We start from the raw sequence: 6199 nt of genomic DNA, 5'->3' as shown, positions 1-6199 counted from the left end.
GCAAACAAAAATCTGACAAACTGTTCTAAATGTAAGAGCAAGGGTGGAAGGAATTTGATAGAAGCTTTATACCATTCAATCTGTTTTGACTTCAGCTGTAGATTAAGGGTGAAAAAAATGACAGAGTTGAAACTTTAGTTTTGAACAAAACGTGAGAGGAAAGTATATTTTTTAAGACGTCATGAATCAAAAAATCCTAGTGGGAGGCTAGACTGAAGAAACTAAGGGTATGGGCCGGGCGCAGTGGCTCACGCCTGTAATACCAGCACTTCGGGAGGCCGAGGAGGGTGGATCACGAGGTCAGGAGATGGAGACCATCCTGGCTAACGTGGTGAAACCCTGTCTCTACTGAAAATATTAAAAATTAGCCAGGTGTAGTGGCGGGCGCCTGTGGTCCCAGCTGCGTGGGAGGCTGAGGCAGGAGAATGGCCTGAATCCAGGAGGCGGAGCTTGCAGTGAGCCGAGATCTTGCACCACTGCACTCTTAGCCTGGGCAACAGAGCGAGACTCCATTTCAAAAAAAAAAAAAAAAAAGAAAAGAAACTAAGGGTATGAAAATGGAGAAGAAATATACAATTAAAAGCTCTAAACTGAAATAAATAACCTCAATCATTTTATAATTTTTATATCTGCAGTCATTTTTAAAATTATGAATTATAAAATTATAAATTATAAGGTATTTCAAATATACAGAACATAATGTAACAAGCAAACCTCTGTTATAGTTTTAACTTATATTTAACTGTAGATGACAGGATGCTGGATATAGTTACATCTAATTTCCAGATTGCTTCAGTCTCACTGAAATTTGAAACTCATGAACGCTAGGTGGTTCCCCTCAAAGATTTTTAAATTACCTGCCCCCACACAAGGCAGTAATTGACAAGATTTGCAAAAATATAGAAAATTGTCCCAGAAAAAGCACTGTCTTTAATCAGGTGTCTGGTGGTGTCTATCTTTGAATAGGTCCTATAGTGAGTAGCTTGGATGATTAGCATTTGATATGCTAGAGAATTATTAAGTCCATTTAATTCCAGTTGCTCTAAATTGAGGGAAACTAGAAATTGAGCCACAACTATATCAAAGTCTTCCAAGCCAATGGCCAATTTAGATTCTGAGACTCTGGTGAGAGTTAAAGCTTTAAGTTTTGTGTTAACAAATCTCACTATTTTACGCTTACTCACTAGAGTTAGCCTAAGTTGCAGCCATTTTCTGACAATTTGACCTGAAGGTTAAATTCTTGTAGGGAAGGGTTTCCAAATTAATTAACTGTGTCTAGAGTTAATAAATATTCCTGAAAATCTGAAATGTATAACTCTGAGTTTTTCAAAGCAGAAAGCAATCTTACATTTCTCTTTACTTACTTTTAAAATAAAATACCCAAGCTTTGCACAGTGGCATGATTGTAGTCAATGAGGTTTATCCAGGGTGCCATTATTGCTAATTGAAAATTTTTCTCAATACTCCACCATGACGACCAGAAATATAGTTGGTGTTGACAATTTTTGACAGTCTCTACAGAGGCTGAACAAAAAAAATAAATAAAAAATAAAAATAAAATCGTCCCAATAGGGTCACTCACTCCTGTAATCCCAGAACATTGGAGTGTCAAGGTGGGAGATCGCTGGAGGTCAGAGTTGGAGACCAGCCTGGGCAACCAAGGAAAACTCAGCCTCTAACAAAAAAGAAAATTAAAAATTACCACCGGAGTGCAGTGGTGCCACTTACTCAGTAATCCCACCTACTCAGGAGGCTGACCCGTGACGATCCCTTGAGTCCAGGAGTTCGAGGTTATAGTGAACTGTGACTGCACCTCCACGGTTATTACACTCCAGCCTGAGTGACAATGTGAGACCCAGTCTCTAAATAAAAATAAAACAGGCCCGTTGCGGTGGCTCACACCTGTAATCCCAGCACTTTGGGAGGCCAAGGTGGGCGGATCACAAGGTCAGGAGTTCAAGACCTGCCTGGCCAACATGGTGAAACCCCATCTCTACAAAAAAGACACACACACACACACACACACACACACACACAAATTAGCCAGGCGTGGTGGCAGGCGCCTGTAATCTCAGCTACTCAGAAGACTGGGGCAGAGAATTGCTTGAAGCCAGGAAGCAGAGGTTGCAGTGAGCCGAGATCGTGCCACTGCACTCCAGCCTGGGCAGCAGAGCAAGACTCCATCTCAAAAATAAATAAATAAAATACTATAAAATAACACTTACAGTTTCTGCTAATGCAGCCACTAGAAACTATTTTACTGTCTCTACTAATTCTGATGGATGGTTTTGTAAAGAGTGACTGACAAGAGACTGCAGCACGAAAGCCAGATCAGGCTCCAATTTGTTCCATATGCATAGGGACAGATGACACATTGCATTCAATAAGACTTGGGCATAGGGTTTACCTTCTAAAGTGGGTGCCTGTTGAGACTGTTTTTATATTCAACAGGAAAGTGTGTGGGCATTGAAATTACACTACACGTCATAACCCAAATAAGCATTTAGTCATTGCAAAGAAACATCCGGAGACCAGAAGAAATAATACGAATTAAAATTTCAACACTTTTGAAGACCAGGAAACAAATGCATAGTTTCCCTCCTTAATGTGAAAAGATATTAGTTTTCTTCTCTACACAATAGTCTTCTTTTTTCTTCTTGAAGCAGTGTTTCTGATGTGTTTCTTCCACATCTCCTCTTCAGTTCTGAAAATTGCCAGCTGCCAATTCTGACATGCCAAGGGCTAAGCTATATTTGCCCAACCAGGAAAAGGTAAAAACAGAATCTTGGAGCCAGTAAAGATTATAAACACGTTTCTACACTGTTGGTGTGCTGTTTATAAAAAGAACTCACTTTAAGACTTTAATAAGTCCCCAAACTTCATTATTTTGCTCTCCCTCCAAGTACAAAGCACAGATGTTTCGGCATGTTGGAATCTGAAGTTTGGAATTTTTAGAAGAGGCCATGTGTGGGCAGGGAACTAGCACCCTAGGCAAATTGAGAGGTTCAGCCATTTTCATAAAATAAGGGGGAAAAAACCAGCTCTGGGCCTGGAAGTTTCTTTCTTATTTTCTTTCTTTTTTTTTTTTTTTTTAATTTTTTTTTTTTTTTTAATTTTTTGAGACAGAGTCTCACTCTGTCACCCAGGCTGGAGTGCAGTGGTGCGTTCTCGACTGGCTGCAACATCTGCCTCCAGGGTTCAAGTGATTCTCGTGTCTCAGCCTCCTGAGTAGCTGGGATCACAGGCGTGTGCCACCACACCAGGCTAATTTTTGTATTTTTAGTAGAGATGGGGTTTCGCCATGTTGGCCAGGATGGTCTCGAACTCCGGACCTCAAGTTATCCACCTGCCTCAGCCTCCCAAAGTTGCTGGAATTACAGGCATGAGTCACCACACCCGGCTCAAATTTTTTAAACTTAAATTTTATGCCAAAACTGAATGTCAAATAAATATTTGCAGAAACTGCATACCTTTCTAATACTTGTTAAAAACAGTTCAATTTAATCTTTAGTAGGTAAAACCAGGCAGGCAGCCAATTAAGATAAGATGAAAAATGGGCATTTTTTTTTTAAACTGGAAGAATTTGTTGGGCACGGTGACTCACGCCTGTAACCCCAGCACTTTGGGAGGCCGAGGCGGGCAGATCACCTGTGGTCAGGAGTTGGAGACCAGCGTAATCAACATGGAGAAACCCTGTCTCTACTAAAAATACAAAATAAGCCAGGCGTGGTGGCAGGGGCCTGTAATCCCAGCTACTTACGAGGCTGAGGCAGGAGAATCACTTGAACCGGGGAGGCAGAGGTTGCAGTGAGACGAGATCGCACCATTGCACTCCAGCTTGGGTAACAAGAGCGAAACTCCGTCTCAAAAAAATAAAAAATAAAACTGGAAGAATTCACATTGTAAGCTTCGTGGGAGCAAAAGCTGTGGTCATTCTATGAATCCCCACTGTTTAACAAAGTGCCTGATACCTAGTTGATTTTTAACAGTGATTTCTGCTGAGAATTAGGACTTTCCTGGTGTATGTTGAGGTATAGAAAGTGGTGAGAGACCTAACTCTCCATTTTAGACTGTAGTTCCATAAGTTGTGTACATATATGATATGTATAATGTATATATGATGTACATAAAATATTTTACAATCGTAAAATCTTAAAGTTGGGAAATGTTTAGGATGACCTAAATGACTATTTCTGAAAGATGAACTTGCTTTCCCTCCTCCATACACAAGCATCAGAAATTTATTTTACACTTCTGCCCTACCACTTCATTGTGTGATCATTTGTCCATCCACATCTTACCCTATATGAATACACATATACACTCAAATCATGTCTATTCCCCATATTAAATGCAAACATGCACAGACACATAGTGGGAGGGGAGTGCAGAGTATTTGCCTCTTCCATATAATTCTCAATCACTCAAGTAATAGTACTTGAAGAAGTATTCACCCTACCAATTATATCAAATTGAATGGGAAACTGGCTTTTAGACAATCCTCTGACTTCAAATGATACAACCTTTTTTCATCCAAAAACAAATAATAGAGAAGCAACTGATCCAAACTAATTATTATGTTTTGAGGAGTCTTGCTCTGTTGCCCAGGCTGGAGTGCAGTGGCACGATCTTGGCTCACTGCAAGCTCTGCCTCCCGGGTTCATGCCATTCTCCTGCCTCAGCCTCCCTAGTAGCTGGGACTACAGGCGACTGCCACCATACCTGGCTAATTTTCTTTTCTTTTTTTTTTTGATTTTTTAATATAGACGGAGTTTCACTGTGTTAGTCAGGATGGTCTCGATCTCCTGACCTTGTGATCTGCCCATCTTGGCCTCCCAAAGTGCTGGGATTACAGGCTTGAGCCACCACGCCTGGCCTAAATTACTAATGTTTTTATGCTCCAGTAAGTCAGCAGTTTGCTTTGTGGTAGGTAATAAATCTTCGTGTAAATAACTTTAGTAAGTTATAATAGAAAAAATCCTTGAAGTGTGATTTAAAGTGTTAACATTTCATATTTAAAACTACAATTTAATCAATTGCCCAGAATTGTTCTACTCCCTTTGAGTTGTTGATTTTTTACTTGGGTATCATGAATTTTTTAAATCTTGTTTTCTGTATTTTTACAATATTGTGAACTGAAATAAATTTTACTCTTTTGCTGCTTCATGTAACTGTACTCAAACTGATCCCTTCTTATTTATTCTTGTTTCTTCAGCCTTTCCAGCTTTAAAATGTCATCATCATTAAGATTTTGTGCTTACTCGTGTCATGTCTCATCTACTAAATTACTCAATATTTTTCTTTTTGTTTTTTAGATGGAGTTTCACCCTTGTTGCCCGTGTTGGAGTGCAATGGGGCGATCTCAGCTCACTGCAACCTCCATCTCCTGAGTAGCTGGGATTATAGGCATACGCCACCACATCCAGCTATTTTTGTATTTTTAGTAGAGACAGGGTTTCTCCATGTTGGTCAGGCTGATCTGGAACTCCCAACATCAGGTGATCCACCCACCTTGGACTCCCAAAGTGCTGGGATTACAGCCTCAATATTTCCTTATTTTAAACTCTATCACACATCCCATTAAAGATATATTTCAAATTCAACACTTTATCTTCCTTTTGGTTCAATAGATATCCAAAAATGTTTACAATTAATGTTGCACTGAACAGAGCTAATGATAAATATTGTCCCTGAAAACGTGACGTTATTTGCTTAAGTTCTGATAACCAGTATAAATGTGTTTAATCTAAAATATGCCATCAGGCCGGGCACGGTGGCTCAAGCCTGTAATCCCAGCACTTTGGGAGGCCGAGACGGGCGGATCACGAGGTCAGGAGATCGAGACCATCCTGGCTAACATGGTGAAACCCCGTCTCTACTAAAAATACAAAAAAAAATAAGCCGGGCGAGGTGGCGGGCGCCTGTAGTTCCAGCTGCTCGGGAGGCTGAGGCAGGAGAATTGCGCAAACCCGGGAGGCAGAGCTTGCAGTGAGCGGAGATCTGGCCACTGCACTCCAGCCTGGGCGACAGAGCCAGACTCCGTCTCAAAAAATAAAAAAATAATAAAATAAAATATGCCATCAATTAGTTTTAAATATAGTCCAGGCACGGTGGCTCACCCCTGTAATTCCAACACTTTGGGAGGCCGAGGTGGGTGGATCACGAGGTCAGGAGTTCCAGACCAGCCTGGCCAACATGG

General features: G+C 40.7%; 1 non-coding gene across 1 annotated transcript; it reads left to right on the top strand.

The window, feature by feature from the left end:
* The first annotated feature begins 1383 nt into the window (after positions 1–1383).
* Positions 1384–1524, top strand: LOC114677766 (U4 spliceosomal RNA). The gene has a single exon (XR_003729213.1). It is a non-coding gene; the product is annotated as a U4 spliceosomal RNA (small nuclear RNA).
* The last annotated feature ends 4675 nt before the right edge of the window (positions 1525–6199 follow it).

The sequence above is a fragment of the Macaca mulatta genome, chromosome 4 (genome assembly GCF_049350105.2).
Source record: "Macaca mulatta isolate MMU2019108-1 chromosome 4, T2T-MMU8v2.0, whole genome shotgun sequence".
Lineage (NCBI taxonomy): Eukaryota > Metazoa > Chordata > Mammalia > Primates > Cercopithecidae > Macaca > Macaca mulatta.
Note: the sequence above shows the minus strand (reverse complement) of the source record. Positions and strands in the feature narration are given on the sequence as shown.